We start from the raw sequence: 27,970 nt of genomic DNA on the forward strand, positions 1-27,970 counted from the left end.
ATATATCTGATCCTGATGGGATAAAGAGAAATGCATTGAAAGGAGCGTAAACATTTGTGCAAAGAACTTAAGTTTGTTTGAAATGTTAAGCTGTTCTCACCTGCTCGTAGTTATGCATATGCTTAAGTACTCTGATGTATTAGGCCCTCAGTCTGCTCAATAAAGGGGGCCTACCATATCACCTGTCCATTGCTGGGGACACTGCTGATTTCTGTGTTATAAATAATAAATGCAAACTGATTTACTCTCACTGATCTCGATGCTGCAAGGTGCTGTACACTCAAGCACCTACCCAGAAAAATACTTAAGTTTTTAGCTTTGAGTAGGTAATAATCCCATTTGACTTCACTGGGACTATCATGCTTAAAGTTGAGCAGATGCTTAAATGCTTTCTGGATCAGGGTCGGAGTGCTTAGTGTGCCTTGCAGGATTAAGCCCATGACTAGGTATGTTTGAGGAAAAAGTTAGGGGCCCCATGAACACCCCTGAGTTATGCATGCATTATGTGTGCAGAAGTGTGTATACACTTATTCGTGTGTTGACCTCTCTGAGAGCCATTCGTTTCTCATTTCCTGTTGTATTATTGACAAAAGACTTTATTCTTGTTTTATTTATGTTTAGTTCCTTCGATTAAATCTACATGTGATCTACAGTTAGAGGTTTTCCTCAATAAATGTATGCAATAGGGTTTGGGGTAAGGTTGGACACTTTCACTATGGGTCTGATTCAGTGCCCACTGAAGTCAATGAGTGTCTTTCAGGTAATTTCAGTAGGCATCAGATCAGGCCCTAAAGAAAAATCTCCAGGTTCTCCTGATGAGAGAAACTCCATATCACTGTGGAACATGCTGCGTTTACTAACTGAGTGTCAGCATCTTCAAACAAGACCTTTCTGCATCTCCCATTGGCCGGGAATGGTGAACCGCGGCCACTGGGAGCTACAGGGGGCCATGCCTGCAGATGGTCAATGTAAACAAAATGTCTCACGGCCTGCCAGTGGATTACCCTGATGGGCCACGTGCTGAACGTTGCCGACCCCTGTTGTAGATCATTGTGAATGAGCCTTGGTATAAATTCCTAGATGGAAAGATTTATTTTCTTCTAAAATTCAGAGGGCTAGCTGGTCTCCTGTCTATATGCTTCCCTTTTCATAACACAGCCATGTGCCTTTCCCTTCCCTTTTCCTGACTCATTTCCTGTTTTCAATTTCTGTAATCTCCTGCTTTTTCATCTTAATCCCCATAAAGCCTATGTTTGCTTCCATGCTCATTGAAGACAATAGCAAAGCTCCCATTGACTTGAATGGTAAGGATCAGGGATTCTGCTAGATTCTTTTTAGGGTTCCTCCCACCCATCTCCCTTCTTGGAGATCAGAATTACTTCCAAATACTCCAGCTTCACAACTCCTAAGAGAGTTGTGAGGCAGTTCTCTTGGAGAATTGTAACTGCTCTAGCAGAGATTGTCTGTCTGATATGAGACCAGAAGTGAATGTCAGCAAAGATGGGAAGCTTGTGGCACACTGGGATGGGAGAGTTGAGGGAGACTAGTCTGAAATCTTTGTATTAGGAAAAAAAATATTTGGGTTGGGTTTGAGATTTGGGCTGGGGTTTAACTCCAGACGTTACTTTTTTTTTTTTTTTTTATTAACTAGTTTTCAAGACTCTCTGGACACTCAGTGTGTTTAAACATTTATTTTACAATGGGAATTGCCAGGATGCAGATGGCATCTTAAAAAAAAAAAAAAAAAAAAAAAAAAAAAAAGTCTAGTGAGTATTTTACTAATTGAATTTTGCAGAGGGGGGGACAAAGCTTTTGGAGAAGGATCCATGTTTCAAAGATAATTAATAAAATCACTCTTCACAAGCAGCTTTATTTCATTCATATTCTATTAGGACAATATCTATAGTCTTTTCCTGAAGTGTTTTTTCTGTAGTCAGACTAACCAAGCTATGGGTTATCTTGCCCAGTCTTCTCTGTCTGAATGGTTCTCTGTTCCAGGGAACTTCTGATCACTGTCTTAGTTGGTCTGGCAATTAAAGGGTCTATTTCAAACCTCACATCAGTTTTTTTAAAAAACCTTCTTTCTTTGTAATTAAGTAGGAGCTGGCCTAGATACAGTACTTGGTAAGTGCTGGAAATTCCACCAATTTTTTAAGGAATTATGTTAATACCTGATATTTAAAATATTGGAAAAGCAGGATGATGCTACAAAACTCCTGAGATATTAACTTGACACACATTATTTTCATAAAATTCATATGAAAGTCTATTTTTGTTCAAAGGAATGCAACAGTTTTTTCTGTAAGGGATCAAAACTTCTTAGTTACTGCATTTACTTATGAAGACCATTATGATACTAGTTCATAAAAACAAATGCACTCTGAGGAGCAATGTTTCAGACCTTTAGAAATACTGTTGATTAGCTTTGCTAATCTTTAGTTAGGTGCCAGATCTGAGAAATAGTCCCACTTAAAGCACTTACTGAATCTTATTTATGATCTCTAGACACCTTCTCTGATACTTACAGTTCCAATTAATATTAATTCCTCGGTTACTTTGTTATCCTGTTCATGTGTTAACACTTGTAACTCAGTGCAAATTGGTATTTAAAAAGCAGATATGGGTTCTGGGAACACATTCAGGTACAAAAAGTATTTTTTGTAGTAATCAAAGTGGAAAAAATAGGGCATCCTCAGACCTGATGTTCCATCTTCTTGCAAGGTTGCCCTGACAGATGTTTCTCACTATATGCAGCATTTTTTTGTAAATGAAATGCAGTAGCTGACTGCAGTTGTGTGTGTAGCCTATTCACATAAGAACATAAGAACAACTGCACTGGGTCAGACCAAAGGTCCATCTAGCCCAGTATCCCGTCTACTGACAGTGGCCAATGCCGGGTGCCCCAGAGGGAGTGAACCTAGCAGGTAATGATCAAGTGATCTCTCTCCTGCCATCCATCTCCACCCTCTGACAAACAGACTCTAGGGACACCATTCCTTACCCATTGTGGCTAATAGCCATTAATGGACTTAACCTCCATGAATTTATCCAGTTCTCTTTTAAACGCCGTTATAGTCCTAGCCTTCACAACCTCCTCAGGTAAGGAGTTCCACAAGTTGACTGTGCGCTGTGTGAAGAAGTTAACTGTACGCTGTGTGAAGAATTATGCAATGTCAATTAGACTATATTACCATACATGCCGATGATCTATATTATAACAGCCATAAATTACAGTGCGTGCAGTTTTTAAATAATTGACACAGTAATGAAAGGCCTATTGTAATTACTATGTTATAACATATTTGTTTATTTTCCCTACATAGATGGCTCTCACTACAGCCAACACTCTATTATGCTACTTTATTTCTTATTGATATAACTAATTAAATTGCCATTAGTTGTTTAATGCAATATAGTTACACATAATGTACATTTCAGTAATCAGTTAGAAATCTAAATGGCCTTGTTTGTTTATGATTACATTATTCACACACAATAAAAATGATCATGATCTTTATCACAACTAACATGAGCACATACTATATAAATGGAAATATGAAACAATGTAAACATGGCTTCTAAATAGTCTAACTGTATCTTCAATCAGTGTATAGTTTACCTTTTGAGCTTCTTGGTCTGAGGTTCTTAGTCTGAAAGGGAGTGATTTATTTTATTTTATTTTTTAATCTCTAATTCAAGCAAAGTATCAGTTAAAATTAACTGAAGTTATTTTTATACTGGTTTAGATACAAAACATAAAATCAGCTGTTTCTGAAAATTCCCTAATACATTATCTTTGATTTCCAGCCCTATTAACCATACAGTATATGTTCATTCTGTCACCACTAGTGCTGATCCGCTTCGTCAGCAATTTTGTTCAACTCTGTTTTATTTGCTTATGTTAATAGGTTCTTTTTTGTGCTTGGAAGGTAAAACTTGTAAGCAGTGGCCAAGTTCTAAACAGGAAATGATATTAAACGATTATTTTCTATCGGAATGAAGTGAAACAAAAACATTGACTGTTTTTTCCAAGCAACCCTTTCAGTGACATTGTTTAAAATACTGAATATCAAGAAAGGTCTTGTAAAATACATGACAGAGTATTCAATTACATTTAAAGGATAAGCTGTCATGCCAGCCACATACAGGGAGTTCACCTGCAACCACCTACGTGCAGTGGTGCAGTACTACTCCTCTGAACAGTCCCATTGAAATTAATCAAGGCGATAAACACTGTGCCCAGCAATAACTGTTTTTAAGATAGGGCAGCAGTTTGTAATTAACAGTCTCGGGTGAGAGGGTATCAGCCTCCTGAGGTAGAGGAACAATAGACTGGCAATTTAGGCAGCATTGTGCAGGTTAGCAGATATACCATCAACATTATGATCGAGGAGAAGAAGTCATATGGACACCTGCTGTATTGCACTTCTTCTATGAGACTGTCTAGAAAGGAGTACGGCAGAAAGGGATCTAGGGGTTATAGTGGACCACAAGCTAAATATGAGTCAACAGTGTGATGCTGTTGCAAAAAAAGCAAACATGATTCTGGGATGTATTAACAGGTGTGTTGCGAGCAAGACACGAGAAGTCATTCTTCTGCTCTACTCTGCTCTGATTAGGCCTCAGCTGCAGTATTGTGTCCAGTTCTGGGCACCGCATTTCAAGAAAGGTGTGGAGAAATTGGAGAGGGTCCAGAGAAGAGCCACAAGAATGATTAAAGGTCTTGAGAATATGACCTATGAAGGAAGGCCGAAAGAATTGGGTTTGTTTAGTTTGGAAAAGAGAAGACTGAGCGGGGACATGATAGCAGTTTTCAGGTATCTAAAAAGGTGCCATAAGGAGGAGGGAGAAAACTTGTTCACCTTAGCCTCTAAGGATAGAACAAGAAGCAATGGGCTTAAACTGCAGCAAGGGAGGTCTAGGTTGGACATTAGGAAAAAGTTCCTAACTGTCAGGGTGGCTAAACACTGGAATAAATTGCTTAGGGAGGTTGTGGAATCTCCATCTCTGGAGATATTTAAGAGTAGGTTAGATAAATGTCTATCAGGGATGGTCTAGACAGTATTTGGTCCTGCCATGCGGGCAGGGGACTGGACTCAATGACCTCTCGAGGTCCCTTCCAATCCTAGAATCTATGAATCTATGAGGAGCTGGTGTTGAGAGGCCAATAGCAAGAAAGAGATGCAATCAAATCTGAAGTGAAAGGATAATGCTTAGTTAAAAATCTCGACGTACACTTACTTTATCTTAGCTGCTAAAACAAATCACCATATCACTAATCTTTCACTATATCCTAAAGTCTTCCAATGCACCCCACATCCTTCATTCCATCAGCTGCTTTATGACTCCCACTTGGACAATAAAAGGCAATATAAAACTTTATTTAAATTCACTGCGCGGTATCATCTTGATTCATTTCCATGAACACTGGGGAGCAGTTGGATAACACAGAAAACCTCTTCATTATTTAATGTCAGGTAATCAGAACTACATTTGAAAACCTGTAGTCCACTCCATTCCCTTGTCACTGACATGCACAAACACCAGGAGTTGAATTCTAAATAGTTCAATTACAGAGAGTATGGAATTGGCCTAAATAAGCAGGAAAATCCCTATATAGTGGAGGGTGTTTTATTTTTAATGGGAAAAAGTCACATTATCTGCATAGAATTTGAATATATGGCCACCTCAGTTATAGGGGAAAAAAGTGATAAAGAGAAATAATAATGGAGCAATTACCCAAGAGAATTTATTTTAATAAGATGGCTACTGATATCCATTTCTGAAATTTCACTGTGATTATAATAATTAAAGGTCATGAGAAAACATTTGTCTCAAGGAGATATAAAGTCAAGGTGGTAAACTGAGAATATAAACCTGGAGTCTGATAGAAATACAAGTTCATGGTGCAGAACCAGCAGTTCTATGATTTTTATAGTCCCTGTTTTAATCACAGGACTTATTCTGTTTCATAACTCTAAACTCCATTAACCAGCCAAGATTGGTGGTTTCATAATCTAGGTATTGAATTTAAGTCAGGAAACGTGCACGATGAGATCGTCCAAGTCTTCATTATCTAAAAAACTGAAGCTTCTTATAATTTTAAACTGCTTTTTTTAATTCCATTTCCAAAATCTTAATCCAATTTTATAGGTAATGAAGCTGTAGTAGTCAATATGCTAATAACAGAGACAAAGTATATTAAAAATGTGCCAGGGAATGCCTAGAAAAGCAACTTTTCTTCTGAAGTTACTGCAGTGTCCTAATGAACCAGAACAAACGTGAATATCTAGAATGATATAGGATTTGAAAATTGGAAACTTGCATGCTGTGGGGGAAATGTCAAGAAATAAGTTCACTTGAAACAAAGCATGACTTTTGTGCTTTTCCAGCTCTATCATCGTGGTGAGATAACGCAGTGGGCCTGATTCTACTGTTGTTTGCATCAAGAGTAATTCCATTGAAATCACATGGGGGTAAAATACATATAAAAGAGCCAACTGTGGCTCAATAGGAAGATATTCCCTCTCTGTTTCCACCCCCCCTCCCCATCGTCTCTAATTGTCACACATCCCCTCTAATTGCTGTGTCATTGCAACTATAATCGCATATAATAATACACATACAAAGTTATATAGATAGTTGTCCTGGACCACCAGAGTAAGACAGACAGGACATGAGCAATGTGGTTTAACTGGGCTGTAACTTTTTTTTACTTAACACATCTGGGAAGTATCAAGCAATGACTCATCCAGTGCAGGCCATCCTTCCTTTGTAAACAGTTCAACATAGGGAGGGCTGCTGTCAGCTCCCCACCCATCTATTCCACCTGTTCCCAGAACTGTAGCTGGGACTTAACCACCCTCCCCTGGTTATGAGGGTTAAGGGGGTATGAAAGATGGCATTGTCACCTCTCTGTACCAGATGTTAGGAGCTCTAACCCGATTGCCCTCCTCTTTTAGGCGCACCAACCCCATTCTCCTCCATCTCCTAATCTGTGTCCAATCCCAATTTATTAGTGACCTGGAGCCCTTATTGACCTGCCAAGTTGCAACAAAAATGAATCTTACAATCTAATCTACCCCCCATGTCTTTCGGAAAGGAAGGTGGAAAAAACCCGCATGCCCAGGACAATATGGTAGTGATGGAAAAATTACTTCCCAGACCCCAAAAGGTGACTAGCATGATACTCACAGCATGGTCCAAAGGCTTGGGGATTTTCTTCTAAGCACAGAATGGCACCCTTTGGGCCGGGGAAAGGACTTACAAATCTTCCCTTTGGTGGAGCCAAATAGTCTTATACTGGACCTTTCTACCCAACCAAGCAGTCCTCAACTCTCTGCTATTCCAGGCCTCAAGGGTTGGAAAAAGTATATTCCTTAAAGGGGTCCCAGGTTTTCTTCCCCTGCTGGCTGGCTCAGACAGTGCCTCCCCACTTCTGAGTCTGCTGGGGTGCGGGGTGACGTTTTTTGGATACGACTGAAGCCACAGAATATAATATATAGTATCCTTCAAGGGTTCATAGCCCTCAGTTAAATACTCTGAGCAGCCCTTATTCAGGCAAAACTTGTTGAATCAAGGCAATATTTTGTCTGAGTAAAGACTGCAAGATGAAATTGTAAGGACAACAAGATTAGCTCTTTGTACAAGTGATATCAATTGCATGGAAACCCACTTCTGCACACTTGTGGTTTCTCTTAATTTATTTTTCTCAAGCTGCAGACAATTTTTCTGATATGACTTTCCCTCAAGTTTAATTGAGTCAGTGAGTAGATACAAAGAAGAGATATTTTTATTTGTCTCCTGCAGAGGTGCTAATAGGAAAGAAGACAATTTTCACTTGATTTATATATATGTAAATATAAAGCAAGATTTCTGCAGAAAGCTCAACCTTATGTAGAGCATTTCTGTAAGGGACACAGGCCTTATTAAAACAGAAACTTTTGTTGTAAATTACAGTGCAAAGGTTGGATCTGAAGAAGTGATAAGCATAATTTCTTCAAGTGATTTCACATGTTCATTCCACTGTAGGTGTATGCATGCCTCATGCACAGTTGTTGGAGATTTTTCCCTCAGCAATACTCATCCAGATGGTGTGAGGGCCCTCTTTTGCTTCATGCCAATGCATACAGGCATAAAATGCAGAGCTATCCCGACCACCCTCGGTTCCTTCCTACCACCTCTGATGGTGTTGGAGCTGCTATCCTTGTGTTTGCAAGTCCTACACTCTTTAGTGTAAAGAGTACCTTTTGTGTTAGTTTGAGGCTAGTTTAGATATGAGTAACTTTAGATTAGTATTTGGTAGTGTGGATTCCCTGGTTCCCATTTGGGTGCCAGTACCAGTAGCAGAATCATGCTTCGTTCTCCTGACTTCAAGTTCTATTACTCATATAACAAGTCTATGCCAGTGAATGACCATCACCCCAGCTGCCTTAAGTGTCTGGGGGAGGAACATGTGAGTGATAACTATCACATTTGTAGGGGGTTCAAACCCCACCAAAAGAAAGGGCAGACAGATGCAAATATCTGTTCATGCAGTCTGTTTTGCCCATTGGATCCTTCCTACTCAGACTGGGTACCAAGTATGTGCACGTTTGTTAGGAGTGCACCCCCTGATCTGAATGAGTCAAGAGGCAGATCTTTGTTGTTCTAAGGGAGTGCAGGAAGTTCTTCTGCATAGTATGGATCCTTCCCACTCAGACTGGGTACCAAGTATGTGCACATTTGTTAGGAGTGCACCCCCTGATCTGAATGAGTCAAGAGGCAGATCTTTGTTGTTCTAAGGGAGTGCAGGAAGTTCTTCTGCATAGTAGAAAGCCTTTAACTAGGACTACTTACTGTGCTAAATAGAAAAGATTCCATTTGGTCCATACAGAAAGGCATTTACGCATCTTGAGCTCCTAGTTCAATATATGGTGAATATCTCTTGTTTATAAAACAACAAACAATAGCTATTAGTTCCATCAGAGTCCACCTATCTCAGCTTTCCACCCGGCCATGGCTAAATGCTATTCCCCCCCCCAAAAAATCCTATGACCATCAGGTTTCTGAAAGTTTTGGACAGCTATCTAGAGATACACAGCCCACTTCCCCCATTAAACTTACATTTAGTTCTAGCATAGTTGATGAGTTCCTCATTTGAGCCTGTTCTCTATAATATCTTTCTGTGAATGTGCTTTTCTTGGTTGCTGTTGCTTTGGCCAGAAGAGCAGGGAAATTGCTAATCTTAGTATCAGAACCTCCTTATATGATCTTCTTTAGAGATAAGGTTTAACTTCAGCCTCACCCAAAGTTTCTGACTAAAGTGGTTTCCATTTCCACATTAACTAAGCAATTTACTTTCTTTCTTTCCAAAGCCTCATTCAGTTAAAAGTAAAGTAAAGTTTCACTCTCTTGATGTTAGAAGAGCTTTAAGCTTTTTACCTGGATTGGGCTAGTTCATTTAAGTCTCTCACAACTGTTCATTCTGGTTTCGGACAGAATAAAGGATCATCCAGTCTCCACCCAAAGGATCTGTTCCTGGATTTTGAGCTGTATTTCTATGTTACCAATTGGCTGGAAATGCTCCCAAAATACAGTGTTGCCTCATTCATCCAGATTCACAGGCAGCTTTCACAACCTTTCTGACTAGAGGATGCAGGATTTGGATGGGTGGTCCTACAATCACTGTTTAAGTAAACTCCAAGCCCTTCTCCATTTTGAACTGCTTGTGGACATGTGCAATCACTTGAAGAAACCATTACTAACCCTCCCTTCTGTACAGTAACTCCTCACTTAACGTTGTAGTTATGTTCCTGAAAAATGCGACTTTAAGCGAAACAATGTTAAGCGAATCCAATTTCCCCGTAAGAATTAATTTAAAGGGGGGGGGGGGGTTAGGTTCCAGGGAATTTTTTTTCACCGGACAAAAGACTATAATATATACACACACACGCGCACACTATAGGTTTTAAACAAACAATTTAATACTGGTACACAGTGATGATGATTGTGAAACTTGGTTGCAGTGGAGTCAGAGGGTGGGATATTTCTCTTACTGCTAAATGATGAACTAGCAATTTGTTGAGCCCTCAAAGGTTAACTCTCTCACTCTGCAAGGCAGCAGGAATGGAGGGAGATATGCGCATTTCTCTTAAGTACACTGCCTTGCTAATTAGATCAGCTTGCTGAGACCTCAGCTGCTGCAAGTTCCCTCCATCCTGATCCCTGCTCTATGAAATGTGGGATAAGAGGGGTGCAGGAGCAGGAGGGAGAGGGACACCCTGACATTAGCCTCCGTCCCCCCAGGCACAGCAAGCAGGAGTCTCAGGAAGCAGCTCCAAGGCAGAGGGCAGGAGCAGCACATGGAAGTGAGGGGAGGGACGCAGCTGCTGCACAGGGAACTAAGGGGAGCGGGGAGCTGATAGGGGGCTGCCGGTCCATCCTGGTTCCAAGCCCCCACCAGCTAGCTGCAACGGGTTGCTCTTCCTACAAGTAGTAGACAAAGCAGGCGGCTGCCAAACGACGTTAGAAGGGAGCATTACACAACTTTAAACGAGCATGTTCCCTAATTGATGAGCAACATAACAACGAAACAACGTTAACCGGGATGACTTTAAGTGAGGAGTTACTGTATTGGAGTCTTTCTGGAAGGAAGGAACTGAGGGGGTTTGGGGACAGCTCCACTCTTTATACCTGGGTGTAGCTGTGGGAGACACCAAAGGGGTTCTCTGACTGCCTTGGCAGGTATTGCTAAGGGAAAAATCTCCGACAACTCTGTGCAAGGTTCTCACATTCCTAGAGTGGAATGGACATGTGCAATACATCCTGGAGAACAACAGTTACAGAAGGTTAGTAACAGTTTCCTACAGATTCATGATGGAATTACAAAACAAAAATAATTGTAACCCAGATGCCATGTTATTTGCCTGCTTAGGGATTTTAGCTAGCTACTTACTATCTACTGCAAACACATATTAGGCAATTCACTTTCACTACACTCCCAAATCTCTCTTAAGATGTGCCAAATTAAATGTTCCACATGTTGAGGTTTCATCCTGTAGAAATTTACATTTTATATGTAGGTAAATTAACTATGTTCAACCACTAGGAAACTGCCCGTATCCCAGGGGGACATAATCTTATGGACTAACTAATTTACAAGGTTGTGAAAGTACCACTCGGTATTGGTGCCATGCGAGAGGGTGGTGTCTGTGGACACAGGGAAGAAAAGCCGGGTTGGAACTCCTTCCTGCAGGGACCCTCATCTTGCTGTCCTAAAATTGGTCAGACTATCTTACAATGAGAGCCACTACCCATGCTCCCAGCTTTGTCCCCTCCCTCTGCCCAGAAAGTTGCAAGGAAAGGGGGATTAGCATGTGACTGCAGTAAAAGCAAAGTGGACAGGGTCTTACTGACATATCTAGTCCCTATGTGTGGCATGACCCCCTTACCCTGAGCTCATCCAGAAGGCCCTCACACTGTCTACATTTGAGTCCCACTTCTGCCATGCTGCCTGCAGTGAATCAAGTTCACTTATATATAAATGGACTGTTGTTATTCCCCTTTCTCTGACTTCTTCTCATTTGTTGTAGATTGTGAGCTTCTCAGAACAGGGACCATTTTGAAGTTTTTGGAAAGTGTCTAGTACCTAGTGGACGCTAGTGCAAATACAGAACAATGTTATGGGATCAGTTAAATCTCACTATTTTGCATCAAGCATAATCATAATCTTTCATTCAGGATAAATGTAAAGAAGCCATTGTAAAGAAAAGGCTAACGCAAAGTAGTAGCACCCAAAGGAAAAGCACATGTAAAAGCTTGAGTAGAAGCTGAATCATATGGCCCATGAGGTTTCAAATGACGAGTTTAGGGTTTGGATTGATGGGAGTATGTGTGTTGGGGAAGCTACTCCTGCAGGAATTCTGTGACAAAAAATTAAAAATTCTGTGTACAATACTTTAAAATTCTGCATATTTTACTTGTCAAAATAACACAGTATAATCATACCAGTTTCAATTATTTTTGGTCATTTACTTCAGCAAGTAGGTCTGTAACAATACAGATAACAAAAAAGATTCATGAAATGTTTTTTGATAAATAGATTCTTTACTAGGTATATTAATACAGATCTCTGGGTAATAATTCATTTAAACTACAATACAGAATGTATTTCCCACACCCATCAGAAGCATTGCAAAGGTTTGGGGGAGTCAGGGGTAACAGAAGAGCTGAGGGAGAGGGAAGTAAATTACTGGGAAGGAGCCTGGGTGTGAACTTGAAGGGTTGTTGGGTATGCGTGGGGAAAGTATGGAACAGGTTTTTCGGGGGGCAGGGAGGATTGTTAGGGAGCTTCCACCATACAGAACCGGGCTGACCCCTAGCCTCTCCCATTCAGTCAGGCACATCTGCCCCTTTCCCCGTGTATTCCTGCACCCCTGTGTGTCCTTGCACCACCTGTCCATGTGTCCCTCCACCCCCACTCAGACATCCATTCCCCCCATCCCCATGTAGCCCTGCACCTCCTTCCCCTGTCCCTATGTGGCTCTGTACCCCCACCTAGCCACTCCTATCCCTATGTGTCCCTGCACCCCCTCCCCCTGTCCCCATATGTCTGTGACCCCCACTCAGCCACCCTCTGTCCCTATGTAGCTCTGAACCCCATCACCATGTGGCCCTGCACCTACCTCCCCACTGTGTCCCTGTGCCTCTACTCCCATTCATCCCCTGCCCCAGTCTGTCCTTCCCCCACTAGCTCTTATGAGCCCCTGTCTGACAACCACCCTGTCCCCCCCCCAGCATCCCACGCTGTCTGTCTCCCCATAGCCCCTGTCTCCTGACCTGGCCTGACAGGCTCTGCAAGAGGTTCTTTCTCTTCCCTAGTTGGCTGGGAGCTGCTGCTGTGTTCTATTGCCACAGTGCCCTCTGGTGGGCAAAAGGTGGAACTGCAGCAACATTTCCACAGGAGCTTTTTCTGTGCAAAAAATTAAAAATATGCATGGCTCATTAATTTTACATGCATGCAGTAGTGCAAAATTCCCCCAGGAGTAGGGAGCAGGAGGCAGCCAGAAAGCCAGGCAGACAGTAACAGAAGCGATAGTGCTGTGGCCCTGAGAGAAAGCTGGCTGGAAAGGCAGGTTTTGGCACAGTGAGCAAAGAAACTGCCTTTTGCTGTTTGATTTCTACTATGTTCAGGGAAACAGGACTTTATGTAAAATCTTTGTAAATAAAGAAGATTGCATCCAAAAATACCTTACTCTAAGTTTCTCCCCCTAATTGGAACAACCTACAAGACTCTGAATTTTCAGATAATTGCTTAGGTCAAAAAGAGCAGCAAAAATAATGGAACTCGAAGCATCTCTGAAGTTGAGAGCAGAATGGCTGCTGAAAAAGAAATTTCAATATTGAAATATTGAAAAACTTTAATTTATGATTTGTACTGTTTCAACTCTAGGGATAAAATTCCAGGCAGCCAACCTTTCCCCAAAGGACTAATTAACTTGAATTAGTATTTGGATAAATCTTGTATTTAAGTCATCATTTGCAAGCTGGGTCATAGATCCTCCCCACTTTTGTCCTGCCCCTGACCTCCATCTCCCTGGTAAAATAAAGATACTCGACTTTACATACCAGAGAGTCACCAAAACAGAAAAACAATGAGGAGTCCTTTGGCACCTTAAAGACTGATAGATTTATTTGGGTATAAGCTTTCGTGGGTAAAAAACCCACTTCCTCTTTACCCATGAAAGCTTATGCCCAAATAAATCTGTCAGTCTTTAAGGTGCCAAAGGACTCCTCATTGTTTTTGTGGATACAGACTAGCATGACTACCCCTCTGATACTTGGTACCAAAACAGAAATGCTCTCTCTTCTTCATAAGCTGTTCCAGACAACTTTTAGTGTTGAATACTGCGTGCCAAAACAATCTTGTAACTTAGCATTTGAATTAATTCTGAAGTTTTCTTCACACTCTTCAGTTATTACAGGTTGAACTATTTCTTAGTTGGTTTTGTGCAATATCAAAGCAGTTTGCTTTCCAGGAACTACCAATGAATGCACCCAGATTTCCACTTTATGCCCCTTTTGCTGAAAACCTCTCTCTCTTTTTTTAACAGGAGCTCCAGTTCACAAAGTTGAGGTAAAACACCAATTTCATTACTAGATTAACACTAAGTAGAAGAAAACAAAATAGCATCACAGTCTTTCCAGGGATGTAGTATTTGTTGTTAAGTTACTGATGAAAACGAGAATTGTTTTCTTCAAAACTGGACAGGAACTTCGATTCTTTATCTGTTTATGAATTCTGCAAGCAGGGCTGTCTGAGGATTAGCAGGACTCCATTGTATCTCTGCCACTGACTCAGCATGTGATATTGGAAAGGATTTCAAAAGTGCTCTCCAATTTTGGATAGCTCTGTTTTGATTTCCCACCTTCAGACACTGTGAACCTGATTTTCCAGTAGCACTGAACACCTACAACTTCAAATAAAGCCAAAGGGCTCTGCACCCCTTAGTGTCTGTGAAAATCAAGCCAAAGGTATATAAAATGTAGCACCAGAGAGGAACAAAATTGTTAGGACACTTTAAAAAATTTGACCCTTAACTTCTTTGTGTCTTGTTCACTGCAGATAATAACACTTTCCCTACCTCACAAATGTGTTGTGTATAATAAATTTAATGCTTTTAAATTGCTTCAGATCTTTGACTGGAAGGTGCTGTTATAAATACAAAGTATTAATCTAATTTGTTATCATGCTGGGTCTAATAATAGCACTAGTAATATTATGTGCTATTTTGCCTATCATTCAAGTATCTCAAAGAGTTTTACAAATTTGATTTTAGCAATCCTCACAACACGTCTGTGAGGTAGGGAAATATTATTATGCCCATTTTATATTTGTAGAATAGTCTCCATTCTACCAGAAGAAGTGAGGAATGTACAATTTACTTAACCTTGTGTTCTGCATTTAGTTGCAGCTTCAGGTGTCTTTGTAAATTCTAAAGCCCATAAAAGATTGACTATACTAGCAGAAAGTATAATCTCCTTCTTAGTGGTGGTAGTAATATTGTTGTAGTGCTCAGAGGCTGTAATCCTGTCTCAGAGCCCCACAGTGCTAGGTGCTCTTCTGACGCACAACAGAGATGTTTTCTGCCCCGCGGAGCTTACACTAGCAGTTCTTTCCTATCATTGTCTTTATGTGTATGTGTACAGAATGGAAAAATAGGAGGTACTCAAAGTAGTTCAGTATGTGACCAGCTGTCATTCAGATCAATGTGTATCTAGTGTGTAGTTCTCTATGATTCAGGCTGCCCAGTTATAGTTGGTATAGCACCTCCTTGCATGATGGCAAGAACTAATTTCTTTCAGACTCACGCTATCAATTGTTTAATTAAGGAAGTTTTGTTCAAAGGATAAACAATAATAAGATTTTAAGTATCGGGGGGGAGGGATAGCTCAGTGGTTTGAGCATTGGCCCGCTAAACCCAGGGTTGTGAGTTCAATCCTTGAGGGGGCCATTTAGGGATCTGAGGCAAAAAAATTGGTCCTGCTAGTGAAGGCTTGGACTTGATGACCTTTCAAGGTCCCTTCTAGTTCTATGAGATAGGTATATCTTCATATATTAAGTATACAGTTAATTGTGAAATATATTGCCATATTATAATGTTTATTTGCCTTTTATAGTAAACTTGGGCCTAATCCAAAGCCCATTGAAGTCAATGGGAGTCTCTTTGACTTCTTCACTGGGCTTTGGACCCAACTCTTTGTCTTCAGTAAGAAAAATAAAGTGAGACTATGTAGGCCCAAGTGGAGAAAAAGAAAACGAAAGACCATAAGTGAAGCTTAGAGAGACAGTTTATGTATAAGGAAATAAGGGGTCTCACAGCAGTACAATTAATATACAGATTCATGGTAATTATTTCTGAATCTGGATTATCTACTGTATTACTCACTACAGAAGATTAGTGGTATAACTGAATTATCAGGGCCTATGAAGTAATATTAACATTTTGTGAGTTAGAGTGGTATTTTTGTACCTCATCTTCCATACTGGAAATTTACAGCAACTTGTTCTACCATATTCAATGGCTAGAAGCCCAATTGTTAGTATGAAATGGAGTGCAGAAGGGGTTAGCTTTGCAATGTATCCTCAAGTGTAATCCTCAGGTTTTTGGTGATCATCAGGGATCCTGGAAATATGTTTGCCACGAAAAAATGCAGAAAAACACAGGAGTTGCGTTTTTACAGAGTAACTTCAATTTTTACATTTTGTGAAAAAATAAAAATGTATATAGGAGGACCCCATTCATCCCAGCCTCCATTTTCTGGCTATCCGTATTAACCGAACCAGAGTTGACAGCCTGAGCCTTGAGCAGTGCAGTTCACCTTGACAGCGCTGGGCGGTGGGCTCAGATTTCAGCTGAAGCTGCCCGGTGCTGACAACAAAAGATGTTCCAGCAAATTTGGGGTTCTTTTCTGTGATCAGCGCCAATGTCTGAAAGAAGAAAATGTGGCTGGAATGCTGCAACTCTATTTTAACAACCAGGGCTAACTTAGAAAGTGAGTAATGTTAATATAAAAGCAATTTTCACTTTATTTTTTGTGCATTTAAAAAAATTTCTGAAAATATAGACTATATACAGAAGTATTTGTATATGTAAGAAATACAACTTGCAACTATATTAATTTTATTTTATGATAATGATTCATGGCATTGGTAGGCTTCAAATTTGCTTAAAAATAGTTAATATATCATTAAAATATTGTGTTCAACTGATACCAATGTATATTGTGGCTAGGGAAACTAAAATTCAGCATTTCATTTTAATCATGGAAAAACTCAGATTTTTATGGTTATTTTTTTTATTGGAGAATTTTGTTTTTTTATTATAGAAAACTAGGTTCCCTGGTGGTCATGCTGTGTTGCTGAATGCAATAATCATTATCCTAACAATACATCATCTAATAAAATAGTATAGAATTGGTTAGATATTTATATTTGGCTGTTGGTGACATCAAGAGGCCTTTAGGATGCGTTTGTGTTGGTGTCTCTCTCTTCTGTCACAATGCAATTTAAATTACCTCCTATAATAAGATTAATGTTTAGGATAGACCTAATCCACTGAAAAGACTGCATTTAGATGTAAACATTAAGCAGGGTATAATCAAATTAGCAGAGAACAGCTAGAGAATCCATAATTCAATGCCCCTGGTGGGCAAAGATAACTTCTTTGACTGTCTCAGGGAATGTTTTTGTATTAAATATAATTTTGGTCTCTTTCTTCTCACAATTCTCCCAACCTTTCTTTTTATTGGAACATATGGCATGTGCAGTTTACACAGCCGCATTTACTCGCAGCCTGGGGATATCCTTGTCTACTAGATGAATCTTTTTCTTGCAGAAACTCAGTGTGTACTGCCACTTTGATTGATGTTGACAGGACTGAGTCCCTCTAGATGAGAGAAATGAGCCCCTAAAATACTCCCTACCTCTATTTTAATAGATCCTTATATTTACCAAAGAAATATAGAACCTATAATATTTTTTCCAAAGGAGCTAACTAATTACAATTGCCATTTGGTAACTTCTTATACCATGAATCAAAAAGTAGGATGATCAATATGTCCTCATCACAGTGATACCCAAACATCCATCCAGAATCTTTACAAATATATCAGAGAAAACGTGAATGCCTGAGTTGCGTATGCAAGTTCTGCAGCCGTTTCCACACACACCATGTGAGAAAATCCTGAGCCACAGATATTGTGACCAACAATTATAATGATGATATTTAGGCCAAGACCCCAGGTGAAGAAACATATGATGATAGAATCAGGGAGGAAAAAAACACATATGTTTTCTGTTATGGTAAGACAGGTTATTTGAGTAGATAAATTTAATCATAAATGAATCTCGTTTCTAGTCAAACATTTCATCATGTCTCTGGGTGTATACACACAGGTGTAAAAGGATAAGAATGCTCACCATCAATAGCGTATATCTAATGGAGGACAAAAGTAGGTTTCAGTGGAGCTTAAACCTAGGCTCCACCTGTGCATGTGTAGCTTACGCACATTTGCATATTCACAGGTGCAGAAACCACACCACAGTTCCTGATGGACATGCCTCCAGCATGGTGAAGTCCCCAGTATGTGTAGGGCCAGTGGAGTTTGTGGTGATCATTGAGTCATCACAGAGCACCACAGAGTTGGCTCTTATGGTTCCTTTCCTGCAGTCCCTGGAGGAGAGGGTCATGTCATGGACAATGAAAGCTGAAGTGTATAGAAGATCTGTCTGGAAAACAGAAATCTCTTCTAGCAATTATAATAATAATAATATTTTTATAAGAAAAAATCATCCTGAATTGAGACACAGGCAAAATGGTGATTTTCCCCACACCCCTCCAAAAGGGATTTCCAAAAAAAAAAAATTGGTTTTGGGAGAACCAAAATTGAATTTTCTAGCTGGCTGCTGCCTCTTGTCGATTTTATTTTTTAAAGTGAAATTGATGAGAGCTTTTCATGTTGGCATCTGGGGAGCTGTCATTTAATTTATCCCAATGGAAAATTGAAAATTTTGGGTAATCGTTCTGACCAAAAATTCCTCACCAGCTCTAGTGAAAAGCATTCCGGCAATGCCCACCTAGGTATCATCCCTACAGGACTGTAGCTGGCTGGCGCCACTAAGAACAGCAGTTCTCAACCTTTCCAGACTACTGTGCCCCTTTCAGGAGTCTAATTTGTCTTGTGTACCCCGAAGTTTCACCTCACTTAAAAAGTACGTGCTTACAAAATCAGACATAAAAATACAAAAGTGTCACAGCACAGTATTATTGAAAAATTGCTTACTTTCTCCTTTCTATCATATAATTATAAAATAAAATAAATTAGAATATGAATATTGTGCATACATTTCAGTGTATAGTCTATAGAGCAGTATAAACAAGTCATTGTATGAAATTTTAGTTTGTACAGACTTCATTAGTGCATTTTACGTAGCCCGTTGTAAAACTAGGCAAATATCTAGATGAGTTGATGTACCCCCTGGAAGACCTCTGCATACCCCCAGGGGTACACATGCCCCTGTTTGAGAACTGCTAACTGAGAATAGCCTTCAGATGGCTTTAAACTGCATCAGGGCTGAAGCAGAGAAGCTGGGTATGGTAACCACTTCCCTGACAGCCCACTCTCTGCTATACCCAGTGGTAAGCTGATTGCAGAAGAAACTCTACCATGCAAATTTTAGCATGTGTATAGGTAAGGCATCATCTGGGTTGGTGTCCATGGAAAAAGTGAAAGCTGCTAATGACACCAGGTATATTGAACAAACAGCCTCCTATCTAAGAGAGCCAATTACTGTTGCTTAAAACTTTTACAACTTACCATATTTAGCTCATGGCCTTATGCACAGAGGGCCTGCAGGATCAGGCCCTTTATTTGTGATGGTAATGAATCCTTTACAGCTGATGACATCACCATATAAATTACATTTAAAAAAAAGCATATGAACTCCTTATTCCTAACCTTTTTAATATAATAAAAATCATTACACCCAATCAAATAGCTGATTTTTGTTTTTATTCACCAAGTACAGTTAATATTATCATTCTCCAAAACATATTTGTAGACAGTCTGGGCAGGTGTATGCCTGAAAAAGGTCAAGGCAAAATACCAGCATACTTAACAAATATATTTTTGCACAGTGTTCATAGAAATCTTGTTTCGTTGCATAGCAACCATCTTTTTAATTACTATGTGCAATCTAGATTTTAATAATTTAATTAGTATTTTTCCCTTCCATTAAATTGTTATATCCAATAGATTTAATGAATTCAATTCTTTGCCTGTTTTAAAGTTTAAAAGTTGTTCCTCACTTTCCCGCCCCCATTTCAGTATTACACTCACATTCATCTCTTATCAAAAACAGAAGCAATAAAATTTAGTATTGCCTAGAGAATGGATGACTTACATTTCTAGGCCCCAACCTTGCAAGTTACTCGTTGTGGCTGAACCTTTGTTGTTGCATGGAGTGCCAGTGAGGTCAGTGGAACTTCATGCAACCTCAAGGATCCAACTACAAGGAGGGGTTTGCAAAATTTTCAGAAGTATCAGTAATTTTGGGTCCTTAATACACTTTAAAGAGGACTGATTCCAGAGACTGGGTGTTGACCATTGTCTCCAAAATAGGTCCCTCTTAGGGTTGTCTCATCTTAGCTACCCAAAGTCAGCAGAGACTTTGAAAAATATTGGCCCTCTGCTGCTACTTATGCATCAAGCTGTTAGTGAGAACCTAAGACCTAACAAGAAATTAAATATTCAGTGGAATCATGAAGGATCTCCAAAAGCATTTCACAAATATAATCAGGTGAAATACAGGCCATGAACAGGGATTACTTAAATTGCTGAGGAAATGCCACTGTGTCTGGGGTGAAATGAAGTTGTTGTTTCACAGTACAGTGTAAAGCTACTTATAGTTTTAGGGTGCAAGAAAGGAAGAAATTGCAGAAGGTAGACAGAGTGTAATTACTTAGTCTGGAGTGTACTTGCTAGGTGGGGGAAAATGAGCACCAAAAAACAAACAAACCCCACCACCAATCCCCTGAAATCTGAGGAGGAATGAAAGGAATCTTATACTCTTAATAGCTTGTAAATATAAACTAGTGTCAGCTGTTTAGTAATATTGACGTTTCTGTTGCCAGGCAGTGAGTGTTTTTTCCCCAGCAGGATCATCCATTTTGTGTTTGTTGGAAACTATGTTGGCTGGGTTCTCTGTGCGCGTTTACTCTGATCACTACTCTTCAATTTTTTGGTCTTGCAAAATGTGTCGGCGTCATTTTTTAGGCATATATTTAAGGCATTTCCCCCCCATCCATTTTTACCAATTTTGAACTTGAAGAACATCTCAAATTTATATTCTTACTGAATTAAGTATATGGTAATTGGAACAAAGTGACATGCAAAGGGCATATTGCAGTGTCCTGACATTTTTAGCCTTGAAAATTGTTTTGCATAATGGGATATTATGGCATGGCATGGTGTGATAGATTGTGGAGGAGGATAGTTCATATTTCTGTTTCCAAAAAGGAAATTTAGTGTTTTTTTAAAATCAACTGATAAGATTTCATATTACATTATATTTTCTTTATCTCTCTTACATATGACCCAAATGTTCTTCGCAATTATCAAAGCTGTATAAAATGCTTAGAAAGTTCATCTCTTCCCCCACATCCATACATATAAACCTCTCACAACCCTAACGTACACAGAAATTATGAGATTAGTTATGAGTTTATAAAAAAACAAAACACCCTTTTCATGAAATTGTCACATGTGGGGTGTTAAAGAAGAAAATGCATAGCGCTCTGGCCAGGAGTAGCTTACCTCCTAGTACGAAGATAAATGTTTTGCTTCAATATCTCTTTCATTATAGCATGTTTATCTAAATTGAATTAATAAAGTACCTACTGCAGGTTTCCTGCACTGATTGCATATGAATTTGTGGATGTTAATATTCAAGGGCATTAAAACAAAAATAAAAGAAATGAGATCCTTTCAAATAAGAAATACTTTAACGTTTGGTCTCATAAAATAAAATAAACATTATAAAAAATGAAGCCTATAAACATCAGGGAGATGGATAAGTTGACACATCATTCTGCATATCTCTGTTTAATAATATTATATTTCATTTCCCATGGTAAAACAACAGCCATTACCCAAAGCAGCCATTCGTAAACAGCCATTGTGAACAGATTGCATCCTTGTTGGTGGTATGATAATTGAAATAAGTTTACCAGTCTTTTATGAGAAAATACCAGATGTATAAAATACCTATTAATCAACTCACTCGCTTTTGCAAACATCCGTTTCAGTACCGATGGCTATTAAAGAATAAATGGAATAAGAGCAACAACAACAAAAAATCAGAGCATTAGTACCGTGATTCAAGTGTGCAGTGTGTTGCTTGCCGTAAGTGAGGCACTGTGTTCACTGATGGATTCCTTTGGGCCAAGCTTATAGCTATAGTTTCCCACCATTCATCATTGTTTGGGTTTGGTAACTGAAGGGAATGCATTAAAAATCCCTTTATGGACAATGATCTAAAAAGCCAACTGTCAGTCAAACCCCTTCTAAATTTTTTGAATTCTGCTGCTAATCACATTTTTCTGTGGCAATTTCTGCATCTATGTGACGAGCTGTGGGGGCACTACCATGGTCCACAGTACTCCAGGCTAATCCGGTTACACTTTCCTCTTTTCTTGAATGGGTGTTTGGTTGGTGCGGGGGGGCGGGGGCAATGCAACTGGATTTAATGCCTTGGGTATCGGCTGCTGGAGATACCAAAGGGGCAAAAATGATAGCCAGGTGTGGAGAGCTGGGCGAATCACAGTTTTGGGAATCTTTTTCTTGTTTGTTTTGCTTCAGGTTCACTTGGATTTTGATTTTTGGCTGATTAAAGATTTGCTCTTTCTGATTCCTGTAGTGTTTGTTGCTTCTGAGTCATCCCACCAGTTTACATAAAATGTGAAGGAGTTGTGGGATTTCATACCTATGTAGAAACCAAATAAGTTGATGATATGAGTGATGAAACAGCAGAAGAAATGTGCTACAATGATTTATACAATGATGCCAGCAGCAACATCAGTAACGGTAGGGCACTGGAGGACAGGAGAAGACAAACTGTTTCTGTTGTGACAAAGTTCCTCCTCTACCTTGGTGGGTCCTGCGCTTATTGGCGGATTTGCTCGCTTCACAGATTCACCCTGTGGGTCAGGAAACAGTCCAGAGACCTTCCCCTCTGGTAGAAGCTATAGTCTAGGTCAATTCCTCCTGGGTTTGATCAGGAGTTGAGAGGTATGGGGGGAACCCAGGCCTGCCCTCTACTCCGGGTTCCAGCCCAGGGCCATGTGGACTGCAGCTGTTTAGAGTGCCTCCTGGTACAGTTGCACGACACCTACAACTCCCTGGGCTACTTCCCCATGGCCTCCTCCCAACACCACCTTTGTCCTCACCCCCAGACCTTCCTCCTGATGTCTGATAACGCTTGTACTTCTCAGTCCTCCAGCAGTACACCTACTCACTCTCAGCTTCTTACACCTCTTACTCCCAGTTCCTCTCTCTCACACACACACTTCCTGTTCTCTGGCTCCCTAGCTCCCCCCTGGCTTGACTGGAGTGAGCCCTTTTATAGCATCAGAGGGGCCTTAATTAGAGTCAGGTGCTTAATTGCCTCACCTGACTCTTAGCAGGTTAATTGGAGTCAGGTGGTCTATTAGCCTGGAGCAGCCCCTGCTCTGGTCACTCAGGGAACAGAAAACTACTTATCCAGTGGCCAGTATATCTCCCTTCTGCTACTCTGCTGTTCCCAACTGGTCTGAGTCTATCACACTATGCTTGGGGAAGATGCCCCATGCTGGGGTGGGAGGTAAGGGGACAGCAAGGAAGTAGACAAAGGTATAGATGATGGGACTAGGTGTGCTAAGGGTGAAGCCGCACCCCCTGGCTTGAAGTTGTTTCCATCATATACAGGGTTTACAGTTTGGTTCAATGGCTCTCAGCACCCCCACTACACAAATTGTTCCAGCACCCCTGGACAAAGGGGGGAAGAAGATGACTGATGCAATTCTCAAGACAAGATCACACCAGTAGACCCAAGGTTAGTGACCCTTAGGATTGTGTATGCCTGACAGAGGAGCCTTAAGTGGCCTATCAGGCAGGATTGAATGTCTTCCACTCACTTCTCAAAGGAGCCATTTTGGATTGCTGGGGTTCTCTGAGGTGGGCCATTGACTGTGGTTCAGAGCAGACAGGTTCATTCCAAGCTATCTACCTCAAGTAGGACACTGCAGCTCTGGGATATCTGCACAAGCAGTTGAAAGTGGAATTTCTTTAATACTGTTGGCTGAACATAAAGAGTGGGTATTTTCCTTTGTGGAGGTAGCTAGTAGCCATTTAATACTGGTGGAGAACTTCAAAAGTTCCATATGTGCAGGACTGTAATCCTGTCTGGGAAACTGAGGGTCAGGGCATTCAAGCCAGATGGTGAAGGGACAATGAGAGGCTTAAGGCTTCCATGTCATAGATGATTAGTAGACCAGGCAATTCTCCAGATTGAGACTCCACACAACCCCTGAGAGCTTATGGGATCCCACTGGGGGATAGGCCAAGGACTGGGTTGAATTCTCCAGGGAAATCTGGGTGTGGTAATGGTGTCCATATGGCAGAGACCTAGAAACAGGTTAGCATTGCATTTGGGATAGGAAAACCAATGCTTTTTTTTCTTGTGGAATGAAGGCCACACCTGTTGTTTCTGTCCCTGCTTGGAGTGTGGATCTGTGGTACCCTTTCATATGGGTGCATACTTTCCCTCCTGTACCTGAAGAGTATGTGATTGATGCCTTAGCTAATAGGGCTGAGGTTCAAGGAATGGTAGATTCAGGCTATGATCAATTGTTTTTGCAGAAACATCTGGTGAAATCTGATGCACACCTATCTGACTGATGCTCTTTTTTGGGAGGACAGAGACATCTGGCCTTACCTCCTCATACATGCTAGGCCATCAGAAAATGGCGATACCTTTTGAGATGGTTTCAGTGATCGGATGGGGGGCAGGGTTGGCTTTAGGAAGTGCGGGGCCCGATTCGAAAATACCCGGCGGCAGTCCGGGTCTTTGGCGGCACTTCGGCAGCGGGTCTTTCGCTCGCTCTGGGTCTTCTGGGGCACTGAAGGACCCGCCGCCGAAATGCCACCGAAGACCCAGAGCGAGTGAAGGACCCACCGTCAAAGTGCCGCCGAAGACCTGGACTGCTGCCGGGTGAGTAAAAAAATTAAAAAGGCGCCTAAGTTAGGCGCTCTTCTTTAGTGCGCGGGGCCCTCTTAGGCGCGGGGCCCGATTTGGGGAAATCGGCCTAAAGCCGGCCCTGATGGGGGGCAGGCTGACCTGTGGTTACAGGATCCACCCTAATGGACAAAGGACAATGCTAGATTGGGTTTGATGGGAAGCTCCGTGAGCTTTTCTGTCCAATCTCTTGGGCCCAAAAGATATGAAGAAGTGTTACTTAAGTAAGACAGGCATATAATGGTTGCACAGAAGGAACCACAGAAAATTTGTGCAGCCAGTGTTAGTCTGCACTGTTGAGATGACCTTAGGTGATTTGCACTGGAAGGTCCTGTGTGTATATTTTCCTTGGTATTCAATTTCTGAACTGTGATGGACAGTAAAGTAAAATACCTTAGAATGGAATTTCCTAAAACAGCTGTGGGAGTTAGGCACCCCACTTCCATTGAATTTCAATGACTTGGTCACCTAGCTCTCTTAGATACTTTTGAAAACTCCACCCTTACAAATTAGAGATGGAAAAGGCCTGTTAGGTCCTCTAGGCACCAATTCTGCAAATTCTTACTCTCAGGCTCAAATTTACTCACATGGGCTGTTCCCCTGAAGTCAACAGGACTACTCAAATGTTTGACGTTAAGCCTGTGTGTAAGCATTTGCAGGACTGAGGCCTGAATCAGTTTCCCTGTCACTGCAGTACTGTGTCATATCTAGTGTTCTGTCCAACCTGTTTTTAAATTATTGAAGCTCCAGAGTTTCCCTTAGGATATCTTCATACAAATCTCAGCATCAATCAGTTTTTTCCTTGAACTGTGTTTTGTTTAGTTTCATCCCCCTTACTCCATTTTGTATCCCCTTATACCACTGTAAACTATTCCAAGATCTTCTTTGTGTTTGCACCTTTTAAATACATTTGGGTTTGACTAAACATCAAAGTAACTTCAAAACCACATGTTGGCAAGCCAGTTAATGTTGGTAAAGAAAAAGGATATTTTGGCTAAGAAAAGCCAGTATAGAGCCTATTACATATGTAACACATAGTGGCCTAACCTATTATGATATTAAATCATTAAACCGCAATACATCATTTCTCTTCCTGCTGCATGACATCATTTTGGATCTGTGAGCCACAACCACAGTGACTGATGGCAAGTGCGGTCACTGGAAATAAAACACAATCCCTGCAATGAATTAAATGAAAAGCAAACCAGAACAGCAGTACATATTACACTTTCAAGCCAGCTATTGTGGTTTGTATCCTGGGGTGCCAGATGATGTAATAATCTGCTACAGAAAATGTAATAGTATTGTTGCCTGACAGCTAAGACACGATAGGATGTTTAATTTCTCTAGGAAGTAAATTACATAGTTTGATGTCGCATAGTATTGGCTACTGCCATTTTAGATTCTTGTTCTTGCAGCTGTCAGGAAACATAAAGTTTATGAGTGTTTTGTTTAGGTAGGAATCCTGAGCATTTACAGATCACGATAAAATAATTTGAAAAGAGATCTTTTTTGCCTTTCCTCAACTTCTTCTCAGCACTCACCTCTTTTCCAGTGATAATGTCAGAATCCTAGGCTGACTTTTTAAGTTATATAATGGAAATTTGGACCCGGAAGAAGTGAGATGCAATATCAAATGTACACTAAAAGCCTACCTGAATCTCTTCTGCCTTTTGTAAGCATTTAAGCCAAAAATAAACTTTACTGTGGTCACAAAATAGTCACTTTGGGTGCTTAAATTCCACCTTCTATGATGCCCTCTAAAGCTTTTTTAGAGATTTCGGAAAGGCACATACTGCTTTCTTACATCAATAGTAACTTTTAAAAGGGAGAAAAATATAAATTCCATTTCTCTCTTGTTAAACACTCTTTACTACTTGTGGTGGTATTTGAAATTACAGACTGCAGTCAAATATTCTATACTGCATTTTGCAGACCCGAAAACATGTGCCTGTTTCAGATATTACATAATATTTCCCACCAGTAAAATCCATCAGACTAACTTTTTAACATCTTTCAGTGACATCTTGAAAGCATATGGAACCATCAATTCACCATAATATGTGGATTGCGATTGCACAGCCAACACAATACTCAGGATTTTTTTTCTTCTTCTTCTCTCTTCTGGCTCCTCTACAGTTTTCCTTTTATGCCTCATCTCTGGGTGGCACTTGTGTTCATCCACACGTCAAATCTGTGCTATGTATTCTGTAGTTGAGTAATAGACTCCTGTATGAATAAGTGATCAATTAGGGGTGGCTTCAGATCAGCTTCTAAGAGCAGGTGTAACCTACCAAGAGGTGATGCACAATAGATGTATCTTTGGGATGACTGAAAATAAATTAATCATAACTGATGCCAAATGTAACTCTCACACAATTAAAAACAAAGTAAAGTCCAACTTTAGTCCTGAAAACATAAAAGCAAAAATTAGAGTTCCTGTGGCTACAGAAATCCAATCATTTTCAAATATTCACTGCTGTTAAGTGACTCCTTGCACTTGGTAAAGGCCTTATATACATTTTATTTACTTCCATAGTTAATCTAGTGAACTGACTTGCATTTTCTTCCTTATAGAGCAAGTAAGACTTAGCAGCTATTCAGTGCCTGTGTGAGAGAAGGTCATCTTTTGTCAGCATTTTGTAACCTTTGTTTGAGTAATGCATATTTTAGACAGAAATAAAACTGCTGTACATCAAAGAGAGATTCTGAAAACCGCTATATAAAATGTTGAAATTATCTTGAGGTATATAAAGGGGCATGGGATCTTTGTCACATATATGAGAGCAACCAATAAAAAGCAGGGAAGCTGCTAGAGTTTTCTGTGTAGTGTAAAATGTTTTATTAGTTGGTGGTGGTTCTAAAAAAGTCTGAGGTAAAACAATTCTTTGTCTTCTTTTAAACTGAGACTACTCCCAAAAATACTTTATTCTGATTCTCTGCCTCCCTCTCCGCCTCCACACCCTCTATATATCTATAAATAGATGGATATATCTTGAGTTGTAAAGCTGTGAGTAATAATCCATAGTGGAAGGGATCCTGAATCTTGGTCTCCTGTAGAACTCACTTACTTCACTGTTAAATGGCCAACATACCAACATTTAATTTGTGGAAGAGTTGAATGGGAGACTTCTATCCAGGCCATTGTTCCCATTC

At 40.3% G+C, this 27,970-nt stretch overlaps 1 protein-coding gene across 39 annotated transcripts in view; it reads left to right on the forward strand.

Annotated features, from left to right (window-relative positions):
* The window catches only part of PTPRD (protein tyrosine phosphatase receptor type D), a 1,673,772-nt gene that overhangs the window by 901,893 nt on the left and 743,909 nt on the right, over positions 1–27,970 (forward strand). For 2 of the 39 annotated variants that reach the window (XM_065549568.1, XM_065549569.1), the window contains exon 7: positions 14,094–14,116. The exons of the other annotated variants lie outside the window; for them this stretch is intronic. The gene's annotated coding sequence lies outside the window, so the exon portion shown is untranslated. The remainder of the gene's footprint in view (positions 1–14,093; positions 14,117–27,970) is intronic. 39 annotated transcript variants of the gene reach the window in all.

Source organism: Chrysemys picta, chromosome 6 (assembly GCF_011386835.1).
Source record: "Chrysemys picta bellii isolate R12L10 chromosome 6, ASM1138683v2, whole genome shotgun sequence".
Lineage (NCBI taxonomy): Eukaryota > Metazoa > Chordata > Testudines > Emydidae > Chrysemys > Chrysemys picta.